Here is a 25,610-nt window from a genome sequence, read left to right as displayed (position 1 = left end):
TAAAACAACAGATGCTCACTTTGTATGATGTAGAGTCATCGGGTTTTCCATACTTGGGGAAACACTGATCTGGCCAAATGTGATCACTGAACAGTGAGTATGTCTGGTACCCTGGAGATGGAAGTACTGGGCGTGGGTAATACCTTTGGATTTAGGCCGACTACCATTTCAGCTTGCCCAGCACATGGTAAATGCTGCCTTAGTGTTAGTCATTACTATTATTACGTGCTATAAAATGAAAACATCACACACTGTAATATTAAAACAATGAATTTATAATCTTGTGTTTAAAAACTAAGATGGATATCATCTCTACTAAATTAGGCAGCGAGAACCTTCAGAAAGATTCTTGGGACACTGAAATCCGTGGGCTGCCTCTAGAGACAGGGTTGGGGGCTTGGGAGTGTGCTGTACACTCTGTACTTTCAAGAATGGCTGGACTTGTAAACCTTAAAACTGTACAGCTTTTTAAAACAAATTAATAGGCTGATTCCAGGCCAGGGGCAGAAATGTACAAGATGATCATGCAACATCTTATAATACTACAGAGCAAGGAAGCTCTCAGAGACCACTGGGGTCATGCTAACCTGAAGAGGCTCCCACTGCATGCAGACAGGAGTGGGGTGGAAGAAGTATTAAAAAGGATAAACAACTGTAATACATTTAGAGTTCATTAAGAATCATAAACCAACAAACAAATACCTCATGGGTCTCCTGTGGAAATGCTGGGTCTGGCTAATGGCAAAAATGGACCCAGTTCCTCATCCTTTCCTGAACCTATGGGGAATTCTGCAGCTTCTCCCACTGGGAGGTGTAACCCCTCTCTCTGCCAGTTGAAGTTGGGTTATTCGATTTGCTTTAGTCAATAGATGCTAGTGAATATGACCTAGCAGAGTGGAGATGTGCTTACATGGTTGGGCTTGCCCTTTATCTCCTGTCCTCAACACGCTGATATGTCCTAGGGTAGCCAACTGGCCCCAAGAGAATACAAAACTAAACACAGAACAGCCCGGAACAGATCTGAGCAGAACAACAGCCTATGGCCAAGCCCGTCCTACTTTGACCAGCTGCTCCACCCACGTGGCAGAGAACCATATGCCTGTCTTCTATGCAACTGAACTTGGTTTGCTTTGTTACTCAGCATTACTGTGGTGTTAGCTGACTGATACAGATGTGATAATGGTATTGTAGTTTACTTTAACAGAAGACCCTACAATTTAGATTTACAAAATATTTTCAAATTAAAAAAATGAGTTCATTTTCAGGGAAAAACCGTACCCTGTCATCATATTATATGTTTAGCCATGTGCCCCATCTTGAGTTTACTCGAGTCTCAGTGCCCCTGAGGCGTGTGTCTTCTCTCCCGTAGTGATTCCAGGGGTCTGGAATCCTGGAGGGTCACAGTTAGGAGGGACTGTGGATCAATCTGTCTGTGTCCTCATTGAGGGAGTCTATAGACTGTGGAAGTGAAGGGACTTGCCAAAGATCCCTGTGAGCTGGGACTCCCACCCTGGACTCCTGACACCTCAGAGTCGGACACGACCTACTGACTAAACAACAACACAATGCTGCTAAGAGCAGGAGGCCACACCTGACTCTGGGCATCTCCTCCCCTTCACAGGTTCCATCTCTGACTTGACCCAGAAAAATCAGAAGTGCCAATGAGCACAAGGAGATAACTTCCAGTCTTCACCCTCTGACTGAGCAGAAGTCCCATGAAAAGGCCTGTCTGGATCCCTGAGGGCCTGGTGCAGACTCAGGACACAGGAAAGGAATGGAAAGGGAAAGCTGGTTCTTAAGCCTAAGCCCAGCTGTGTCTCCCCTATTCCTCTATCCCCCCAAACCCTGAGGGGCCCAAACCATCACTGTAACACCAGCCCCTCCACATGTTCTAGGCTTTTGATACACACAGACACATGTCCATTGGGACATTATTCCGGCCCCATGTGACTGGAGGAGCCAAATGACAACTCCCCCCTGCCCCCGCCCCAATTTGTAGATGAGGATACAGAGGCCCCAGGGAGCCTTTCCAAATCTCTTGGGTGTCAGAGGCTGTCCAACCAACTTCCATGCGCCTAGGGCAGCTTGACAGGAGCAAGTGTTCACTGTCTATGGCTGGGCAGTTTGGGGTCCACTGACTGGTCTGCTCTGCTCTGAGTATCCTCTTCCGACGTCTGCATGGGTGACTTGCTCACATCCTACAGGTCTGTGTCCCAAAGCTGCCCTACTGTGAACCTTGTAAATATGATGCTAAGGGAAAGAAGCCAGACACAAAAGGCCACGTATCATATGATCCCATTTATATGAAATATCCAGAACAGGCAGATCCATAGGAACAGAAAGTAGACCAGGGCTCCCTTTTGTCTACTGAACTCCAGCCTCATGGATGCCTTTTAGGTCTTTGAACTTGAAGCCCTCTCTCTTGCTGCTGGTCTGTGCACACTCTGTGCCCTCTGCCTGGAACACTGGTCCTGCACCCCACTTTCCTTCAGGGCTCAACTTAAATGTGGCTTCCTCCAGGAAACCTTTCTTGATCTTCCAGACTCAGTGACACCCCAGGAAGTGCTGTGCACCCCTGCTTCACTTTCTGTGCCGTGTCATCTGCTTATTTTTCTGCCTCACTCCTTGTAACTAGGGGGGTCTTGTCCAGCACAGGGGCCTGCCAAGGCCTGCTGTATAGCAGGTGCTCATGAAACATTCCCATCAACAAATGAAAGAATGAATGCATGCACCCTTTCGTCTAGGCCTTCCTTCGTGCCTTTCTTCCTGTCTCCAGTCCCTCCTTCCTCCTTCCTCTCTTTCCCAAACCTGCCCATTTGACCAGGTATAGTGAGAGTCCTACCTCCTCTGGAAGCCTTCCCTGATGACACTAGCAGAAATGCAGCTCTGCCTCTCTCACTGCAGAAATGCAGTGCCTGCCCAGGCACTGAGGGAGCACACCCTGAGCACCTGTTCTGTCCACCCCTTCACACTGCCAGCTATGCGGCCAGCCCCAGCCCCAGAGGCTTGGGGCTCAGGAAGGACACAGATAAAGCACTAAGTGCAGACGGTGCTTGGGAGACAGAGAGGAGAATAGTGCACAAGAGTGTGTGCCACCCGAGTTCACAGTCAGAGGGGCTGATAGTCAGTGCAGATCTCAGAGCTGTGCATTACACCTGGCCTCCCAGTGAAGGGATTTTACTAATGATCATGGAGCACTCACTATCTGCCAGGCCCCCACTGAATTCTTTATCACAGCATCTCATACAATCATCACAGCTGCCAATGAATCAGGTACTACTAACACCCTCCTTATACATATGGAGACAGTGAGATTCAGAGAAGTATAGTAACCTCCCCTGGGTCACACAGTGAGCAAATACCAAAGGAGAAATTCTTAATTTCTCTTAATGACTAAGGTATATGCCACCTAGACAGCATCGGCCACAAATGAATATCCAGACTCCACTTGCATCCCACTTGTCAGAGAGCTCACTAGACATGAGGCCATTCATTTATTCTTTCCATTAATAAACATTTATTACACACCACTGCATTTGTCACTGGGGATGAGGGATGCATGAGACATCCGCTGTCATGGAGCTTACAGTCTAAAAATGAGAAACTTAGAGAACAATGGAAAGTAAAAATGACAGTGATAATTCTAGGCAGAATTAAAATAGGCTGAGGTAACAGGTTTTCTTGTGCAGTGATTGCTTGTTAGGGACTTGGAGGACAGAGTTAGAGTCTGTGTGACCCTGGATGGGTACCTCCATCCTCCCTGGGTCTCATTTTCCCTATCTCAACCTGAAGGAGCTGGAACTTGTTCTCTAAATGTTTCCCTGGCCTGAAATGTGAGTCTCAGGCTCCCCATCAGGAGTCTTGGCCCCACACAGGACTCAGGGAGGTGGGCAGAAGCACTGGGGAGATCACAGCTGCCCCTCTCCCCAGGGCCTCTGCTCCTGGTACTGGAAGCAGAGATACAGGAAGGACCACCCTGATGTTATCAATGCACCCCACTCTTGCTGGCCCTGTTCTGGAGGGGGTCTTCCCCCAGAGTTGCTAATTCACTCTTCTTAACCAAAACTGAAAAGAAGCTGGTGAGAGATTCTGCTCCTACCTGATGGATAATCTCAGGCAGGCCCAGATTCTCTGGGACTGTTTCCCCAGCTCAGAGCTTCCTGGCACCCAGGAAAGGAGCTCTCAGCAGACCTCTGGGTGGCAGCTGGGTCACCGTGGTGGCAGGCTGACCGGCATCCAGTGGCTCCAACGTGCAGGGTGATGGTGCCTGAGTGGGGCCCTTTGTCAGGGGGCAGTCAGCAAGGGAGGCCCACATAGGGAATGTGCTTTACCCACAGGAGCAGGCCCAGGTCGGGTTGCAAGTCTGGTTAATGCCTCCCTGCATTAGGCCTGTCGCCTGTTGACAGGATTTTTTGTTTAATTGGCGGCATAAGAAAACAATAACATCTGTCGGCATGAGGAAAGTGGCAGGAGCCCAGCAGAGAGAGCTCTCAAGGAGGAGGGTATGGGGGAGTCTGGGCTCTGCTATCCTGGCTGGGTGACCCTGGGCAAGCACATTTTCTGTGGGCCTCCATCATGCTCACCAGCAATGAGCAGGCTGGACCACAGCTAGCTGACTCCAAGCATTGTCCAAAGAGCACCTGCCTCAGGATTTTCCCAGGAGCATGCTAAATTTGGATTCCCAGGCCTGGTCCCCCTCCACTGACCCAGAGTCTCCTGGGGATGAAGCCGGTGAAACACCATGTCCCGAGTGTGACTTGGGAAGCCCTGCATCGTGGGGCAAGAATTAGCACTGTGGTTCCCAGATGTCAGCACAGGGTCTGGCACACAGGAAAGGTTAGCTGTCTCAATGAGCTAAAAGTCAAAAGGATACACGACAGAATGTTAATGGATGGGAATTCTAGTAATTTCAATTATTTCCTTTTTTTAACTTTTGAGTACTTGCTGATTTTCCTATACTGAGCATATACAGCAGTGTAACTGACAAAAATAATTATGGACCAAGGAAGTCAAAGACTTACATTCTGAGAACTATAAAACATTGATAAAGGAAATTGAAGATGATTCAAAGAAATGAAAAGATATCCCAGGATCTTAGATTTGGAGAATTAATATTGCTAAAATGGCCATGCTGGAAAGCTCCCCTGATGGTCCAGTGGTTAAGAATCCACCTGCCAATGCAGGAGATACTGGTTTGATCCCTGGTCTGGGAAGATCCCACATGCCTGGAGCAACTAAGCCTGTGTACCACAACTACTGAGCTTGCGCTCTGGAGCCCATGAGCGGCAACTACTGAAGCCCATACTCCACAGGGCCCGTACTCCCCAACAAGAGAAGCCAATGAAGTGAGAAGCCTGCACACCACAGCTAGAGAGCAGGCCCCACTCTCCACAACTAGAGAAAACCTGTGTGCAATAATGAAGACCTAGTGCAGCCAAAAATAAATAAATAAATATACATATTTTTTAATGGCCATGCTGGGACTTCCCTGGTGGTCCAGCGGTTAAGACTCTGTGCTGCCAATGTAGGGAACATGAGTTCAATCCTTGTTTGGGGAACTAAGATCCCACATGCCCCATGGCATGGCCAAGATTTTTTAAAACAAATAAATCTATTCTCTAAAAACAATTTAAAAAATAAAATGGTCATACTACCCAAAATAATAGACAGATATAATGTCAGTTCAGTTCAGTTGCTCAGTCGTGTCCGACTCTTTGTGACCCCATGAATCGCAGCACGCCAGCCTCCCTGCCCATCACCAACTCCAGGAGTTAACACAAACCCACGTCCATCGAGTCGGTGATGCCATCCAGGCATCTCATCCTCTGTCGTCCCCTTCTCCCCCTGCCACCAATCCCTCCCAGCATCAGAGTCTTTTCCAATGAGTCAACTCTTCGTATGAGGTGGCCAAAGTATTGGGGTTTCAGCTTATGATCAGTCCTTCCAATGAACACCCAGGACTGATCTCCTTTAGGATGGACTGGTTGGATCTCCTTGCAGTCCAAGGGGCTCTCAAGAGTCTTCTCCAACACCATAGTTCAAAAGCATCAATTCTTCGGCACTCAGCCTTCTTCACAGTCCAGCTCTCACATCCATACTTGACCACTGGAAAAACCATAGCCTTGACTAGACAGACCTTTGTTGGCAAAGTAATGTCTCTGCTTTTGAATATGCTATCTAATGTGATCCCTATCAAATTACTTGTTTTTCACAGAACTAGAATAAATAATCCTAAAATTATATGAAACCACAAAAGACCCAGAATTGCCAAAGCAAACCTAAGGGAAAAGAACACAGCTGGAGGCACAACCCTCCCAGACTTCAGATAATACTACAAAGCGACAGTAATCAAAACAGTGTGGTACTGGCACAAAAACAGACATATAGATCAATGGAATAGAACAGGCAGCACGGGGACTTCCCTGGTGGTCCAGTGGATAAGACTGTGTGTTCCCAATGCAGGGGGCCTGGGTTTGATCCCTGGTCAGGGAACTAGATTCCATATGCCGCAACTAAGAGTTCGCATGCTACCAAAGACCTGACTCAGCCAAATAAATAAATATTAAAAAAAAAAAAGAATACAGAGCACAGAAATAAACCCACACACCTATGGTCAATTAATCTTTGACAAAGGAGGCAAGACTATACAATGGAGAAAAGACAGTCTCTTCAGCAAGTGGTGCTGGGAAAGTTGGACAACTGCACGCAAATCAATGAAGTTGGAACACACCCTCACATCATACACAAAAATAAGCTCGAAATGATTTAAATACTTAAATATAAGACATGATGCCACAAAAATCCTAGAAGAGAATATAGGCAAATCATTCTCTGACATAAATCATAGCAGTGTTTTTTAGATTAGTCTGCCAAGGCAATAGAAATAAAAGCAAAAATAAATAAATGGGACCTAATCAAACTTACAAGTTTTGCATAGCAAAAGAAACTATAAACAAAATGAAAAGACAACCTACGGAATGGGAGAAAATATTTGCAATGATGTGACCAAAAAGAACTCAATTTCCAAAATATACAAATGATTCATGCAATGAAATATAAAAAACCAACCAATCAAAAAGTGGTCAGTAGACCTAAATAGGGGGCTTCCCTGGTGGTTTAGACAGGAAAGAATCTGCCTACAATGTGGGAGACCTGGCTTCCATCCCTGGGTTGGGAAGATCCTCTGGAAAAGGAAATGGCAACCTATTCAGTATTCTGGCCTGGAAAATCCCATGGACAGAGAAGCCTGGAGGGCTACAGTCCGTGGGGTTGCAAAGAGTCGGACATGACTGAGCAACTAACACCTACGCTTACTTACTTACTTAAACCTAACTAGACATTTCTCCAAAGAAGACAGACAGATGACCAACAGGCCATGAAAAGATGCTCCACATCATTAATTATTGCTGTTGTTATTCAGTCGCCAAGCTGTGTCTGACTCTTTGTGACCCCATGAACTGCAGCACACCAGGCTTCCCTGTCCTTCACTATCTCCTGGAGTTTTAGAGACATGCAAATCAAAACTACAGTGAGGTATCACCTCACACTGGTCAGAATGGCCATAATCAAAAAGGTCTACAAACAATAAATGCTGGAGAAGGCGTAGAGAAAAGGGAACCCTCCTACACTCTTGGTAGGAATGTAAATTGGTGCAGCCACTATGGAAAACAGTATGGAATGTCCTTTAAAAAAAAACAAAACTAAAAATAGAAATGCCATACAATCTAGCAGTTTCTCTGGTGGCTCAGCAGTAAAGAATCTGCCTGCAGTGCAGAAGACACAGGAGACTTGGGTTCAATCCCTCGATTGGGAAGGTTGCCTGGCAGCCCAGTTCAGTATTCTTGCCTAGAGAATCCCATAGACAGAGGAGACTGGTGGGCTATAGTCCATAGGGTTGCAAAGAGTCAGACACAACTGAAGCAACTTAACATGTATGCACACACACATGCACAATCCCAATCCTAGGCATATATCCAGAGAAAACCATAATCCAAAAAGATATATGCATCCCAGGGTTCACTGCAGCACTATTCACAGTAGGCAAGACATGGAAGCAACCTAAATGTCCATCAACAGAGGAATAGATAAAGAAGAGGTGGTACATATATATAATGGAATATTAGCTATAAAAAAAATGAAATAATGCCATTTGAAGCAACATGGGTAGACCTAGAGAATATCATACTAAACGAACTCAGAGAAAGACAAATACATATTACTTATATATGTAATATAAAAATAATGACACAAATGAACTTATTTACAAAATAGAAACAGACCAACAGACTTTGAAAACAAGCTTATGGTTATCAAAGGGAAAGTAGGGGAGGGATAAATTAGGAATATGGGATTAACAGGCACACACTACTTTATATAAAACAGATAAGCAATGAAGACCTGCTGAATAGCACAGGGAACTATATTCAATGTCTTGTAAAAACCTCTAATGGAAAAGAATCAGGAAAAAAAGAATATGGATATGTACTATATATGTGCATAACTGAATCGCTTTGCTGTACAGTTAAAACTAATACAATATTGTAAAACAACTATACTTCAGTAAAAAAAAATAATAATTATAGGTACAAATGAGATGGTTTTACAGGATTATAGTAAGTCTTGGTAGGCAGTCCTGCAAGTGTATTTAATTTTTTTTTCTTAATCGTATGACTTTCAGATTACAACAGCAGTGCAGGCTTCCTAAAAAGTAAAACGGCAGAACACAAATGTATGCACATGAAGGAGTTCCATGGTGGCCCAGTGGTTAGGACTTGGCTCTTTTACTGCCGTGGCACAGGTTCAGCTCCTGGTTGGAGAACTAAGATCCCGCAAGCTAGGCGCGTGGCAACACATACACACATGTGTAGGCACATGAGAAGTTGTTATCTAGCCCTTCCCCATCCCTACCCCTGAGGTAACCAATGCTAACAGCCAGTGGGGATCACTCCACACTGTTCCTCTGGTTCACACACAGACATGTACACCCTGGCACATGGTCTTTCAGGGATTTGTATTGTTACTGTTGCTTTCACAGAAATCAAATCCTCTTATACAGTAACCTACAACTTATTTTTTTCTCTTGACAATATTTCCTGGACATTCTTAGAAGGAAAGAAACAGCTTTATATTTTCAGAGTTGCTCAATAGGTATTTAATTTTCTTAACTTCCCTGGTGGCTCAGATGGTAAAGCGTCTGCCTACAACGTGGGAGACACAGGTTCAATCCCTGGAGAAGGAAATGGCAACCCACTCCAGTATTCTTGCCTGGAAAATCCCATGGACGGAGAAGCCTGGTAGGCTACAGTCCAAGGGGTCGCAAAGAGTTGGACATGACTGAGTGACTTCACTTTCACTTTCTTGTCTCTAAAAACGGAAATAAACAAAAATAAAAGCTACTCTGAAACTTCTAGTTTTGAGCTTTGAGCTGGACCGATTCCATACTCTTCCCCTTCAACACACACACACATGCCCACCTGCCTTCTTTCCTCTCCATGCATTTTTGATGAACATGAAATCTCACCCCACGAATCCCTACCTCCTTCTAGAGCAGAAAGTGGGTCTTAACAACCTGGGTTCGACTCCCAATATGAAGTCAGACCTTCTCTCTAAAGGAGTGTTGAAAACCAGCCAAAGGCAGAGGCAGTTCCCAGAACCAGTTCCACCTTCAGACTCTGGAGATGAATTCTGCTGATTTGGGAAGAAGGCAGCCTTCGCTTTCACACAAACATTGACCAAAGCCTTCGACCCAGAGTTGCAAACAAAGGCTACATTCAGCCACAGGTGGACTGCTGCTACTGCTGCTAAGTCGCTTCAGTCGTGTCCAACTCTGTGCGACCCCATTGACGGAAGCCCACCAGGCTCCCCTGTCCCTGGGATTCTCCAGGCAAGAACACTGGAGTGGGTTGCCATTTCCTTCTCCAATGCGTGAAAGTGAAAAGTGAAAGTGAAGTCGCTCAGTCATGTCCGGCTCTTTGCGACCCCATGGACTACAGCCTACCAGGCTCCTCCATCCATGGGATTTTCCAGGCAAGAGTACTGGAGTGGGGTGCCATTGCCTTCTCTGACAGGTGGACTGAGTTTGGCCTAATCAGCATTAAAAAAATGCGCCTAAAGTTAAAACCTTTAGAAACTAGGAAATTTCACATAATAACTTAGACTCTCTGCTTTTCTTGAAAACCCCAAGATTTGGCTGCTTTGGGCCTAAATTCCCAAATGGCTATAAGCAGCGGATTCTGATCATTGCTACCTTCTTAAGATGGAACACGGCCTCTGACTCCACGCAGCCCCACTAGATCCAATCCAGTCACCTGTGCCACCTGCCTGGTCTCTCAGGCCTATAACACTCTGCAGGCCCTTGGTGGGGGGGTGGGGATCCCTCATGGTCTACCTGGGATAAGGACAGAAGGCCCAAGAGAACACCGGGAGCCCAAAACAAAGTCCTCACCATGGGGCTCCTCTGGCCCTTCACTGGCTGAAATACATTCCAAATCACTTCTGTATGACAGTAAGTGGCAACACAACAGCAATTACTAACAGCTACCATTTCCTGAGTGCCTACTACATACTGCATACCAGGCTAACCACTTCACTTTTAGGACCTCCTTTAATCCCCCAAAGATCCTATCTGGACATTATGGCCACCATCGAACAAATGAAGAAACTGGGACTCAGAAAGCTTAGGTAACTGACCCAATTGACACCATTACCAAGAGGCTGAGCTTGAATTCCAACCTAAGATCCAAACCCAGGTACATAGTCTGCACCAACCCACTACCTGGAGGATCAATGGTGACTCGTTCATTGCATGTTAATCTAACCAAGAGGAGGTGTGGAGGACTGTGGCTCACACCAGCTTGCTCTTCCCCATGGAAATAGCACATCAGAATGGTTAAAAGCAGGGCTTTGCTGTTAGATCTGAGCTCCTAGTAATACCATTTACTAGCTGTGCGACCTAAGGCAGGTGACTATACCTCTCTGAGCCTCAGCTTCTTATGCGCCTAGGATGATTGGAGGATTGAGATGGTTCATTTATGTGCCCTATCTGTATACTTCTTTGGTGGCGGGCATAAGAAAGGGAGTCCGGCTAAAAAGTGAGTAAAAGGGAAAAGAAGGATGTGGAATACTCAGAATACTCAGAAGAACCAGAGGAGCTCCAGAAATCAAAACAGCAGGAATAACAGACAACCTGGTCAGAGAGCCAGGTTGCAAGGTGCAACAGTAAAGTGCTAACTCTTTCCCTCCCATCCTTTATTCAGTGTCTTGAGAGACTGGCCCACCTTGGGTCACATTCCTACCTGTGTTATGCAGGGCTCCCTTGAAGCAGAGCTTGAGAAGTGGATTCTTGTGCAATGGAGTGTATTTGTTGAGAGAGGGCTGAAGCGGGTAGGGGGAGAAGGTGGTCAAAGATGTGGTTTCAGGAGACGTCTAGTCTCAACTGATCCCAAGGGCCGTGCTGGAGCATGGATTACACCTCAGAGTTTGTTCCCTCTTGAGGCTGAGGAGGCTGCATTTATCCTATATTAATCAGCCATGGACCACGAGCAGCTCCAGGTAATTTACCTGGAGCAATCCCCTCTCACGACAAGGAGGCAGCTGTGAGCTATTAGCATCCAACACTCTGGGAAAGGGGTACCATGCACATCTGCTGTATACCCCAACAGCCCACACACAATGAGGGAGAGGCAACGACCTGAAAAGAAATCAGGACGCTGGTTGCAGAAGAAGGAGAAATGAATACAGAAAACTGAAAAAACGAAAAAGAAAAAAATTCACTACAAATGGTCAGCCCTGAGCCTGCCCTATGTACAGTAAGCATCAAATCAAGGTGGCCATTCAATCCCTGGGTCTGGAAGATATCCTGAAGAAGGCAATGGCAACCCACTCCAGTATTCTTGCCTGGGAGATCCCATGGACAGAGACTAGTGGTCTATAGTCTTTGGGGTCACAAAGAGTTGGACATGGCTGAGCGACTAAACAATGATTATTATGAGTGTAATGAGATATTAAAATGGAAATGGAAGCTGAGAAGCCGAGATATAACAGATGGCACTTCCAGAGCAAGGTGCAAGCCTGTGGTACACAATTTACAGAGGGGACAAAAACTGGCTGTTCTCAATCCCTCTGTGGGTGGGTTTTAAAGGACTGAGAGTAGTTGAGGTTAAGGGGGCAATTTTTTAAGAGAGCGGTTGGTGTGCTGTAAATCTTCCCTTCAAAAAGGAGTAACGGGGACACTTCCTCTTTCATTTCAAAATAGGAGGGGTGGTACTGTGAGTAACATATCTTCAAGCTCAAAATGTATCTCCTACATCTCAGTGTACACAATAGGCTGCTTCTTGACCTCTGCCCATCCCATTTAAAGGGCAACCTTTGTGCTGGCCGATTGCTTTGACCCTGGAAAACGGGAGCCGAGCCTGAGCCGGGTAGCTCACTCTCAGAATTGATAGGAGCAAAGGCTCTGCTGTCTGCGGGGAGGGGGCACTCATGTGGGACAGCTAGAGAGGGGGCCAGCAGAGGGACAGGGGATGCCTCGGGCTGATGAGGGAGAGCCGCCAGGTGGTATGGAGTTGCATTCACCTTGCCAAGGACCTGCAGGTGAGCAGCTTCATAAATGGGGAGGGCAGAGCGAGTCTCCAAAAGACGCACAGGAGAGGCCCCTGAGGGAGTCTGCTGTAGACGCCTGCCCAGTCCACAGTGCCCAAACTCAGCTACCTCGATAGGACTCATCAAGTAAGTCCTCTGGCCCCTGCTCCAACCCTGGAAGAAAGGGAAATCAAGCTTGTCAAGTTCTGAGCAGAGGGGGAGGGGGTTATGCGTGAGGCGGAAGATAAAGAGAGAAGAGACCAAATATGCTCCCTCCCCAAATGCAGCTTCCTATTGACTTGTGACAAACCCTAGCTGCGGTAGGGGCTGCAGGGAGATGAGTCCAGTGTGAAGACGTGACAATTTGGGGCGGGGGCTGAATGAGGCTATATTCAGTAACTGGAAGTAGTTGTAGGACTTTTTAGGACCTAATATGAGCAGAAAACTCATCACTAGCCCCACAGAACAAACAAAAAGGGACAGAGGGGGCAAAATTCAAGTTCCTTCCATGTTAATGCCTATATTAAATGTTCTGTAATTTCCAGTAGTGGCTACTTGAGGAAAGGACTTGGAAACATTTCAGATATGTGGCCTTGGCAGATTGGGGCTTGAATATCAGGTCTGAAAGTCTCTTGTGAAAACCAAGTCCAGTCATTTTGGGGTGTGATGAACCTGAGCCCAGGGTCACCCAGTGCTGTGAGACTTAGGTTCCAACCTAGGCTGAACAGCCCTAAATCTGCAGAATGCCATCTCCAAAGGGTCATGGCCTTTTGACACATGCCACACCCCTCCAGTGAGAGAAGCAAGTATCCTAGTAGGCAAAGTCCCCACTCCAGTCTGGGGACTGGAGTGGAAGAGGCCTGTTGGCTCTGTAGGCTCCTGATCCTAGATTCTCAAATTCTGGCCATGACAGGCCAGCCCCCATGGTGCCACTCTGACATCATAGGCTGTCAGCGAGGTCTGTGGGTTACAGCAGCTGGGCTGGGGTGACACACAGGGCTTTCCAGGGAGGGACACTAAGTGAGCGTAAGTGAAGCCAGAAGCCAAGGGAAAGATCTTCCAGGTCTCATTCTGGAACCAGTAACCTGTCCAGAACTGGAGGACCTTAGAGACCATCAGATCTGTAAGGAGAGTGTCCAAAGTAGAAAATTGAGGCCACTGTATGGTGAGGGATGTAAAGGGCTCAATCTGGCCCAGATATGAATAGACCTAATCCCTGACCATCCTCTGGAAGGCACCAGGATTAGATACCCTGGGGGTGGAGAGGAAAATTCTGGCCAAGGCACCAAGAAAGAGAAGTCGGGGCATGAGGGTGGGAAGGGGTGGATGTAGGACTTGTTTCATTTGGGGTAATCACAGGGTGTGTGATGTAAGGGGGAGGCAGGCTGTCGGGCAGGTATGGACAGGTGCTGCCGAAGGCTGCCTTCCACTCTGAGGAATCTGTACATCACCCTTCAGGCAAAGAAAAGTCCTGGGCAGGGGCGGGGAGTGCTGGCTGAGAGAGATGTAATAATATTAATACTAGCAAGTACTTGGTGAGTGTGTTCTATGTTCTGGGCACTGTTCAAAGCACTTTAACATGTATTACCTCAATTAATCCTCCCTTGACCTTGTGAGGTAGGTACAGATATTAAACAAGCATCTAACAAATGGCTGAGGCACAGAGAGGTTAAGTCACTTCCCCACAGTTACGCTTGGTTGGAGTCAGGATTCCAACCCTCAGTCTGATCTGGAAACTTGCCAAGCTGGCCCCATCAACCATATGGGAGCAGGGTTAGAAGCATGTGGAATCTTCTCTACGTGCAAAGGCGGATGACGGGGCCTTTGCAGAATTAGCCATGCAGAATTAGGAGGACCATGCAGAATTAGCCAGACTTTCTGGGTTGGAAGAATCACAGAATATAATGGGAGATTCTGGAGGTCAGCTGGCTTAACCTCCTCATGTTTGCAGGTGAGGACACTGAGCCTCAGGAAGGCAGGACGGATTCTTCCAAGGATATGCTGCTGCTGCTGCTGCTACTGCGTCGCTTCAGTCGTGTCCGACTCTGTGCAACCCCATAGACGGCAGCCCACCAGGCTCCCCTGTCCCTGGGATTCTCCAGGCAAGAACACTGGAGTGGGTTGCCATTTCCTTCTCCAGTGCATGAAAGTGAAAAGTGAAAGTGAAGTCCGACTCAGTTGTGTCCGACTCTTAGCGACCCCATGGACTGCAACCTTCCAGGCTCCTCTGTCCATGGGATTTTCCAGGCGAGAGTAATTGAGTGGGGGGCCATTGCCTTCTCCGAAGGACATGCTGCTGGCTGCCTAAACCAGGCTACATCCAGATGGAGGGACTCCAATGCTGGGAACTGACGTTCAGACATTAACTATACAAAAATTTCTGGGGCCAACATGATATGCTGTAAGAAAAGCCTTTAAAACCGGCATATCCTTTGATACTTTTAGGAATTTGTCATAATATGTATGCAAAGACATATGTAATAGAATGCTTTATTAATAATACTTATAATTACTATGAAAATTCCCAAGAATAGGGGGACTGGTTAAGTAAAGTTATGATATATCTGCTTGAATACTCTGAAGTCTTTAAAAAAAAAAATCATGCTGTGTGTCAGGAGTTCTTAACCTGGGGCTGTGAAGCTCCTAAAATGGTGGGTGTGGTAAGGGAATGTGGCTATTTCTGGGGAGTGGATTCATAGCTTGCTTAAGATTTTCAAAGGAATCTGTGACCAAAATTGGTGAACTAGTGTTACAGAACCAAAATTGGTGTAACTAGTGCACCCCACTCCAGTGCTTTTGCCCGGAGAGTCCCATGGACGGAGGAGCCTGGTAGGCTGCAGTCCATGGGGTCGCTAAGAGTCGGAGACAACTGAGCCACTTCACTTTCACTTTTCACTTTCATGCACTGGAGAGGGAAATGGCACCCCACTCCAGTGTTCTTGCCTGGAGAATCCCAGGGACGGGAAGCCTGGTGGGCTGCCGTCTATGGGGTCGCACAGAGTCGGACACGACTGAAGCGACGCAGTAGCAGCAGCAGCAGCAGCAGCAGCAGTGTTACAGAACAATACTGCAAAAACCCTCTATTTTAAAAGGTATACAGCAGAGTATCAATGATTTCCAACTTATGGCCAACCTTATTTTCACTCTGCTCCCACTGAATTACCCCTCCTGTATTATTTTGAAGGGAACCCCAGACATTTGGCCCAGAAAATGTCAGAATGTATCTCTAAAAGGACTTTTTTAAAAAGAATAGGCACAAAGTTATTGTTGTATCTAAAATAAACAGCTAATGATAATTCTTTCATATCAAATATCCAGTAATGTAAATAATATTCATTGACCAAAAGAAAGAAAAGAAAAGAAAAAAAAAAATGCTTACAACTCATCACCAAGTGAGAAAAGTGAACAGGACAGGTTCTATGGCCCACTTTGAAAATCAGTCACAAAATTATGGCAACATAGTTAATTTGGGGGGTGGTAGAATTATGTGTTTTCCTCTGTTTCCTATGTTTTCTGTATTGCTTCCCCCCCACCCTGCCCCATATTGTTTATTGAATTAAAAAATAAAAGGAAGTTAAAGAAGGTAGACTTCTTTCTAAAAGTCTAAGTCCCCTGACCCAGCACTCAAGTTTTAAGAGTTTATCCTGTTCCACCTGAGATGAGAAGTCTGGAGTCTTGGCCACAGTCTCCAGGGGAGGGGAGGCTGTGGTGGGAGAGAGCGGGGTTGGGGGGGGGCCCCTCTGACTTTCCCAGCCTTTTGAGAGGAAATGTGGAAGAGGAGGTTCTGGAACGTCTCTCAAACTCTGGTCCCTGACGTCCTGCCACCTCCCTCCTCTTACCTTCCCACTTTTATCAAACCTCACACGTTTGGGCCACTTTGCTGCTGGACTTGACAGACCAAACGAAACAGAGGCGGACAGCAGATAACCAGAGCCCTTTCTGGCCACACGTAGGCCTGTTGGCTTGTTGGGCCTGCAAGAGAAGGCGTCTTGTTTCCCCAACACATTCCACAGTCATGTCCCCCAGACTGCTTGGCCTCCTGGCCAGATCCCCCCAGCCTCCCAGGTCTTTCATGGTTGGGGACAAAAAAGGAATGGAAGCCTGACAGTAGGCTCCCCTTTCCAAAGCCGAAAGTCTCCATTTTACTGTGTGACCGTGGGCTGGTCTCTCTTCTCTCTAAGCCTGGGTTCCTGCATCTGGACAGGGAGATAGGTGATTTCTGAGGCGTCCGTACTTCCTCCCATTCACCTCGCTCTTTCATTCGGAATTCTTATATTTATCAGAAACAGGAAGTAGACCCACCACATCTCTAAACGGCAGCTTGGAATTTCATGGCTGCCTCCAGCCATGGTGTGAATACCAATTGCTAAAACTTTTCTTGACAGAGAGTGAATAAGACAGACCTCATACCTCAAGACCCAGTACACACACCCACACCCTTGAAATAAAAGTTTCATGTAATAACATTTACCCTTCCTGCATGAGATGCAACCTGGTATTTTTACTATTCTGTTTTTTTTTTTTTCTTTCAAATTTCTGATAGCAATCCATTAAGGCATTTTCCCAACCCATGAAACAGACTTTGAAAAAACTGATTCCTGCAGCTCTGACCCCATTTCTGACAAGGTCGTATCAGTCCACATAAACACAAATGAATTCTATTTTTTTTCCAAATGGATTCTATATTTACTATCTTCAGTTACTGGGCTTCCCAAACTTGGAATGCCAACAATTCCCAAACAATCTCTTGGAATGTTTTTAAAAATGCAGATTCTGATTCAGTAGATCTGAGGCAAAGCTGAGACTTTGCATTTCTGACTAGCCCCCCAGGTGATTCCTATGCTCAGACAACAAATACCTCAGACATCTACTTCATTGGTCCAAGTGTTCTTACCAAAGGGACAACTCTTCCTTCCACCCCAGTATCTTTTCTTCCTCTCTCCCTCCCTCTTTTTTCCATCCTTTCATAAATGTGTTTGGAGAATTGACAGGTTCAAAAAAATCATAACTCTGACTCTTACCAGCTGGAGAACCTTGGACAAGTTACTTAAATTCTCTGTGCCTCAGTTTGTTTATCTGCAAAATGTGAATACAAACTGTACTTTTTTTTACAAAATACTTTGAGATAATTGAAATAACCTATATAAAGTACTTAATTCATTGCCTACCACATTATGAATGCCAAGTAAATGTTATTGTTGTTATTATTTTTGTTGCCAAAGTTGAATTGGAACTTTTTCTTATTGACTATCTCTTGTCATAGGAGTTATATTTTAAGTCTTATATTTAGTTTGGAATATGGATTATTTTTTAATTATAAAATACAATAAACAATACATTTGTGAAATTGAGGAAAAGCAAAGATATCATCCATAATTCCCAATGATTCTACCAACAATAATAATTTTAGGGTGTCTTCTTTCATGTGCCTAATCTATGGTTCTGATATTTAGTTGACACCTGAGTACATCTTTCTCTTTTATAAAACCCAGTGAAATCACTTACTTTCATTTAGATATCAGTTCATGCTATTCGTTTTTTCTTTAAAATAAAGCCTTTCTTATTTTGAAAAAAATCCTAGTATGTTTAATCTTTAAATTTATTTTATTATTTTTTGGCCATGCTGTGTGGCATGTGGGATCTCAGTTCCCCAACCAGGGATTGAACCTGAGCCTCCAGGAGTGGAAGTGCAGAGTCTTACCCCTGGAACACCAGGGAAGTCCCCCAGTGTGTTTAATTTTATATTCTCCTTTTTACTCACCATTAAACCATATTCACCTTTTCCCTAAAAATGCATTCTAAAAGTATAAATGGGAGTAGGTACAAAGTATGACTTCTGGAACCCAGGATTGGATGCAAACCTCAAATCACTCTGAAGAACGTGGCTGAGGTCTGACTCTGTGCAATGCTAGATCTGGTGATGGACACACAACTTAGGACCGTGCAAACGCTCAGACCTGCAGGCCTGGGTGATCCTTGGGGGCGACCTAGGGCTTGGGACCACATAATGAGGGCCACAGAGCTGAGACCAGAAAACGTGGCGTTCCTTATGAAGGAGGCAGCAAGGGACTTAACTAAGGTGGAAAATCTATTTTAGTTCCATTTTGCTAACTTGGGTGAGACTTTCTTTTAGTAATTCCACGTGCCAGCTCTCTTCCTATAAGATTGTTCCTTCAACCACACCTTCCTAAACACCTACCGTGTGATGGAGCTGTATTGTAAGATTAACTTCTGGGTAATCATATAGGTAGAGACATCTCCTCAGAATTGTCTGTATTAAGTAAGTTACCATTCATTCATCCAACAAATATTTCCTGAGTAAATTCTATGTGTAGGTACTGTACTAAGTACTGGGGATACAGTGCTGAGTGGAACAGATGTGACATCTTTCCTCACAGGTGTTAACCTCATTATGATGAATCATCTCTTTAGAGGCAACCTGTGGCCCACCTGATGCTACCATTAAAACTGATGAACATGGACTCTGTGTAGCAGGAAGGTTTCTTAGTATGCAGTGTTTGGGGGTGAGAGAGTGACAGAGTTGCATTATTTGGGTGGCAGGTTATATTCTTTTTTTTCATTAGAGTACATTACTGTTAAGATACTGTTGGAGAACATTTTTCCAAAGAGAAAATGCAGGTGACCAACAGGCATATGAAAAGATGCTCAAAATCACTAATAATCAGGAAAGTGAAAATCAAGCCACAATGAGCTATATCACCTCACACCAGTCAAAATGCCTCTTATCAAAAAGAACACAAATAACAAATGTTGCAGAGGATGTGAAGAAAAGGGAACCCTTGTACACTGTTGGTGGGAATATAAATTGGTGCCGTCACTGTTGAAAACATGGTAGAGCTTTCTCAAAAAACTAAAAATAGAGCTACTATATGACCCAGCAATTCCATTCCTGGGTATATTGAGGGTAAAAACACTAACTCAAAAGATACATGCACCCCAATGTTCACAGCAGCACTGAATATCATTGTCAAGACACAGAAGCAACCTAAGTGCCCACCAGATGAACAGATAAGATGTGGTTATATCTATTCAATCATAAAAATGAATGAATTTTTGCCATTTTGCCATGGATGGACTTGGAGGGCATTATACTAAGTGAAGTAAGTCAGAAAAGATAGATACTAGGGGTAGGGGTATGAGAGAGGTTCAACAGAGAGGAGACATATGTATGCATATGGCTGATTCATGTTGTTGTGTGGCAGAAACCAACACAACATTGTAAAGTAATTAGCCTCCAATTAATAAATTTTTTAAAAAGATAAATACTGTATGATATAATTTATATGTGGAATCTAAAAAATACAACAAAGTAGTGAATACAACAAAAAAAAAGAAGCAGACTCACAGATATAGAGAAAAAAACTAGTGGTTATGGAGGGAATGGGCAGTCTGAGGGGTGGGGGAGTAGGAAGTACAAATTATTGGGTTTACAATGGCCTTAAGGATAGATTGTACCACATGGAGAATATAGCCAATATTTTGTAATAACTATAAATGGAAAGTAAATTTTTAAAATTATATAAAATTTTTTTAAAGTTTAAAATACTGTTGGAGAAATAAAAGTATTTTTAGCATTTTAACTCTACCCTTGTGCGTGTGTGCTAAGTCGCTTCAGTCATGTACAATTCTTTGCCACCCTATGGACTGTAGCCTGCCAGGCTCCTCTGGCCATGGGGATTCTCCAGGCAAGGATACTGGAGTGGGTTGCCATCCCCTCCTCTTCCTGACTCAGGGATTGAACCTGTATCTCTTGTGGCTCCTGCATTGCAAGCAGATTCTTTACTGCTGAGCCACCGGGGAAGTCCCCAACTACACTCATACCCTTACCTACCCTCTAACACACACATCATTGTAGTGGTTAAAAGCAAGAACTTTGGAATCAAGGAGACCCGGGTTTGAATTCTACTTCTCCAGTGTCCTATCTGAGCGGCCTTTGGGCATTAACTCCACGTCTATAAAATGGAGATAAGAGTGTTGCTCAGAGGATTCAGTGAGAGTCTGTGTAGAGTGCATGGCATACAACAAAAGGTTAATGCCATTGCCGTTACCATTAGTTCAGTGTGACAGAAGGAGAGGGGCCTGCCTCATGGTTTCAGGAAAGAATCACACATTTGTTTTCGTTTTTGGCCACGTTGTGCTGCACGCGAGATCTTAGTTCTCCAATCAGGGGTTGAGCCCATACCCCCTGCATTGGAGGCATGGAGTCTCAGCCACCTTGGACTGCCAGGTAAGTCCCCAAAATTCACATTTGTGAACAGCAGACACCCCACTATCTTCTTTCTTAGGTTGTGCCATTTTGCTGGAGTCTTCAAAAATCTACTCCGACTGTTCTGTTGGTACAAGGTGGGGACCGCCCCACTCAGTTCCAGTCCTCGGTGATAGCTGGGCTGCCTGAGGCAAGGACAACCCTAAACTAACATCAGATAGAGCGAGCAGAAAGCTGTCAGATCAAGTGACAAGACATGGAGAAGAAACACACACCTGTTTAAATGTCAAGAGTCCCGGTGACAAATATATCTGAGTTTATGCAATTACATTTTTTTCCTAGAGCAGAGAATGAAAAATAGAATGTCAGGGTTGGAAGTAACTTTAGAGATCATCGAATCCTACAGTTTTGTTTAACCAATTATTTCTTTTGGTGAATAATTTTTGGAGGTCCTACTGTCTGCCAGGTGTGTGCTGGGTGCTAAGGGTTAGAACAGGTGAACACAAGGACCCTGTCTCCTTTGGGGATCTATAGGATTCTGTGGAGAAAGCTTAGAGCCCAGGGAGCTTAAATAACCTGTTAGGATCAAGGAAATTTTGATTTTTCTTCCTATATTTTTCTATATCTTCTAAATTTTCCACAAAGACATTGTCATATTTAACTGTGTGTGTATATTAACTTTGCTAGTCACACAGTTTCCAAGACAAAGAATTGTTGTCATTAAATAGGTTATTCCTGAGTCTCTACCTGAGGGATGTAAGTCTAAAATATCCCTGGCTCCTGAATCAGAGTTAACTAAAGGACTTTCTAGAAATGCAGATCCCATCCCATGTCCACTCCTCCTCTTCTCTGCGTTAGAAATCTGCTCAACAAGGAGACTGTGATACCTACTAAACTTCGAGAATGAACGCATGAGTTTCAAGAAGAAAACAGCAATGATTTTTCTAAAAAAAAAAATCTGCTCCAGAAGTTGAAATTAATGAACTAAGTTCATGAAAACAGACACATTTATCTTTTATTGGAATAAAGTCAACTCCTCCTGTTAAGTTTTTCCTCTAGTGCCACAGCTAATTGCATCCATTATGTGTTCTTAACAGGTGCTATAAATCAGTGTGCCTATGAGGGAGGGGAGTGCGACAGGGGGAAGGTACGATGGAGGGGGCAGTCTCCATCTCACAAAAGGGAACACAAAACAAGCGGTGTGTGTCCTCGGAGAAGCAGCCCACAGCTCTCCTGTCTGTGTGTTTCTCCCCTCTGCAACGCTATTCCCCTCCCCCGGCTGACATGCTTGCCCCCAGCGGCCTGACAAGTTTTGGGGGTCCTACAAATCACAGCTCTGTCCCAGCTCTTGAGCAGGCGTCCTTTACACTGCCCAGCCTTACAGTCCTCAGCATTTACAACCTCTCTCTTTTCCAGGTTATCATCATCTGTCAGATCTGAACTTAAACAACAAGAAACATGTCAGGTGAGTGCCTGGGAGAGACACTCGGCTGTTTACAAGAAATATTCCATTACAATCTGACGCAAAATGTTAGGATGCCTCTGCGCCCAGGTTCCCTTCTCTGAGGGCAAACTGATTAGCCTGTGGTTCCAACCGATGTTTATCCTCTCTGGCTCCGTGGAGAATGCCATTGGAAAATCCCGGCTCAGTTGATGCCTGGTCGCCTGGTACATTCACATTCATCCAATTAGGATACCCAGTTTAAGACATAATGGGTTTCGGCAAGCTCCATAGACTGATCGGGTTTTGCACACATGCACAGAAAGATTTTATTTCCTCTGTGGAATTTATGGCAGGGGAAAAGAGGTAATTGAATTAATTTCTGCTCTGGTTTCTAGGCTTTCCTCTCTGTTCTCTCTTTCTCCTGTCACCTTTGTTGTTGTTTTAAAAAATAGACTTTGGCAGGGTTGGGGGCTTGCTTACATAGATGAAAATGAGTTTAAAATCCGGCAGCAGTTGGTTTGAGTTTGGGAGCTGGGTTTCACTGTGACTTTTTTGTTATTCTTTGCTCCATGCTCTGGATGGTTTGGGTAAGCTGATGAGGGCAATCTTGTGTCCTGCGGGGTGTGTGTGTGGGTGTGTGTGTGTATGTGTGTGGGGGGGTGAGTAGTTGTGTGTGTGTGAGGGGACAGGAGTGTCCATGTGGCTAGAGAGAGATGTTCATACCAAGAAAAGGCAGTCAAAGCCAGACTTTCTGGAAGGAAACCTGCTCTGATATTTGATAATGAGATAAAACCAAAGCATCCCTCCCCTTTCGCCAGTCACCACACATACCTCTTGCCTTTCTTTTCTGATTTTTGTTTTTTTCTATCATTCACTTATCTCTCATCTCCCTGCTCCACACCAAGGCTCTGCTGCAGCAAGGGGGAACACTAGGGCAGAAAGAGGCTGAAACTGAGGACCAGGCTGGTAAGAAGATTGACAGTGACAGTGAAAACGATCAAGACTCTGTCTGCCAAGTTTGCAGGTTCCTATTCCACTCTCTCCTGATTTCCAAGGCAAGGCCCACTGATTCGTCCCTGACTTTTAAAGGAAGGACTTTCTCTATAAACTAGAGACAAAGAAAGACCCCTGAGAGATTTAGAAACTCAATGGATGGTATGGGGAGGGAGGAGGGAGGAGGGTTCAGGATGGGGAACACATGAGAAATAAAGGAATAAAAATTAAAAAAAAAAAAAAAAGAAACTCAATGGAAAAAGAAAGAAAGAGAAAAAAAAAACTACTAAGCACTTAAATTCTCTCCCAAAGGACTGGAGAGCCTGCCAATTCCCCAGCAACGCCAGTGCTAAGCATTTTCCCAGCGTCAGCATTAAATCCCTTTTTTTGTTTTTCTCTTGTAAAGTGTGTTTACAATTGACCATTATGGGAAAGATGACAGATGTAGTCTGGCCCGGTTTAAAATAATAAGATTAATAATGATACCGTTTATTGCCCACAGGCTCGGTTTCTGAGCGCCTATAGGCAGAAAGAAGAGTTGAGGAGCCCGGAATGTTCACCAGTAAGTGTAGCCAGCCGCTGATCTCTTCCTCCCAACCCAGTGCGGAAAGGCTTAGCATAGATTTTTCCAAGATTAATACCTCGTACTCCAAGCAGCTCTGAAAGTCCATCTCTGGCTCTAGTGCTGTCCGGGGCGGAGGAGAATGTGCAGATCCCAACACCCGTTAGAGCAAGGCCATTTTAGATTGGAAGGAAGCAGGCCTGAGGAAGGAGGGCTGTCCCCCTTCTCCCACCCCAGACCCCGTGTTAAGGGAACCTGGTGGAAGAGGAGCCCTCTGTCCCCTCACCACTTCGGACCCATGCTACCTCACACCAGTTCTTAATCTCCCAAAACAGACTAGGTTAATCCAGCTGGGCTTTCTCTGCCTAATAAAGGTATTGCATTTCTTCCAACCAACGTTTCTGCGTATACATCAGTGCCAGCGGACTGGCTTGCTGCGAGGCAGGTGGCCGCGGCAGAACCGGTAGGGATGAGTTACGGCACCACCTCGGATTCTGGGATTCCCGCACTACTTTGCGGCTCTTCCTGCGCTCCAGAGCGCTCCTTTGAAACGAGCGCAAAAGGCACAAATTTTGAGTAGCTAAACTCGTTTGCCCGAGACAGCAGCGCTTAGACAGACAAGCCGGGAGCGGAGAGCTTGCCTTGCTCCCCGTGGGTACGCTGCCAAAGTGGCGCTTGATCGTTAGTGAAAAAAAAAGACGGAGCGATATGGCTCAGTCCGGCGTTTGCAGGGGGAAGCAGACGATTGCGAGTGAAGGCCCCATTAGTCCAGCTCCGCCTGGACTACGCGGCTCCCCATCTCTGGCGGCCGCGGCTCCTGTTCCCCAGGACGTGCTCGCAGTTCCAACCTCTAATCCTAGTCCTCAGCTGGCGCAGGCTGGCTAAAGGATCGCGCAACTAGGCGGAATGTGTTGACTCCATCCTCCAGGGGAATTCAGATTGGACTGAAAGGAAAAAATTTCCCAGACCTGGGCAGCAGCAGTCGGTCGATGAAACTGACCTTCATGACACTGACCAGAGATAAACCTCTTGGCATGAGACAGCCTGGCACACCACTGATCACTCGGTTGGGGACTAGGGACAAGCAGCCCACCACCACGAAATTTACCAGCGTGTACTTAAAGAGAAAACCCGAGATGCCTAAAACAGATGGGTGCACAACAGAACACTGTTCACTGTTAACCGACCACCTGAAACCGTTCTCAGTGAGGCTACCCTGAAATTAACTTGACTGGGTGAAAGGAACCAGAATGAAATCCACCTGCCTGTTAACACAGCCACTTAGCCACAGCAAGAGATTGGAGCAGAGGCTGAAGAGTGCGGCGGGGTGGAGCCGGGAGGGGCTAGTCTCTGGGTGCTCCTGAGAAGCTGACTGGTGCCGCTGCGGGGATTGGGGGAGGGGGTTGTCCAGTGCTTTTTAATTTACGACCGCCGCGCCCCAAGCCATCCCATAAATTTGGGGGCCGTTTTCACCAAAGCTGTGAGTTACGATTTTTCAAATAAATACATTTTCCAATCAGACGGGGTTCTGTTTAGGTTGAACGCGTCCTGAAGCAGACATCTCTCTGCGCGGAACATACACAGAGGAGGAAGCGGGGCCGGGGCGAAGCTCAGACGACATAAAAACTTGTGTAAACACGTTGTCATTTACGGACTTCGGAAGAGAAAGGGAATGGGAGAGGAAAATGTTTAATTCTCCCTTGAATCCTGGGGTTCCAGACCCGAGGGAAAACGTGGAAATTTTAATATTCTTTTTCCATAAGCTTGATTTGTGTTAGGCATTGGACAATGGGCAGCATCAGGTT

General features: G+C 45.6%; 2 long non-coding RNA genes across 3 annotated transcripts in view; one reads left to right on the top strand and one right to left on the bottom strand.

The window, feature by feature from the left end:
* LOC147369732 (uncharacterized) overlaps window positions 1-25,610 on the bottom strand; it is an 80,603-nt gene that overhangs the window by 40,112 nt on the left and 14,881 nt on the right. The window lies entirely within an intron of this gene.
* LOC147369734 (uncharacterized) lies at window positions 12,591-24,423 on the top strand. 2 transcript variants are annotated; one of them, XR_015167832.1, is made up of 5 exons: window positions 12,611-12,726; window positions 22,223-22,271; window positions 23,156-23,274; window positions 23,746-23,805; window positions 24,222-24,400. It is a non-coding gene; the product is annotated as an uncharacterized LOC147369734 (long non-coding RNA). The 2 variants fall into 2 exon arrangements; XR_015167831.1 differs by lacking the exon at window positions 23,156-23,274 and having other exon boundaries at window positions 12,591-12,726; window positions 24,222-24,423.

The sequence above is a fragment of the Bos grunniens genome, chromosome 7 (assembly GCF_055505025.1).
Source record: "Bos grunniens cultivar Pamir isolate PY7600 chromosome 7, Bosgru_T2T1.0, whole genome shotgun sequence".
Lineage (NCBI taxonomy): Eukaryota > Metazoa > Chordata > Mammalia > Artiodactyla > Bovidae > Bos > Bos grunniens.
The sequence above is the reverse complement of the archived record's forward strand: the minus strand, read 5'-3'. Positions and strand labels throughout refer to the sequence as shown.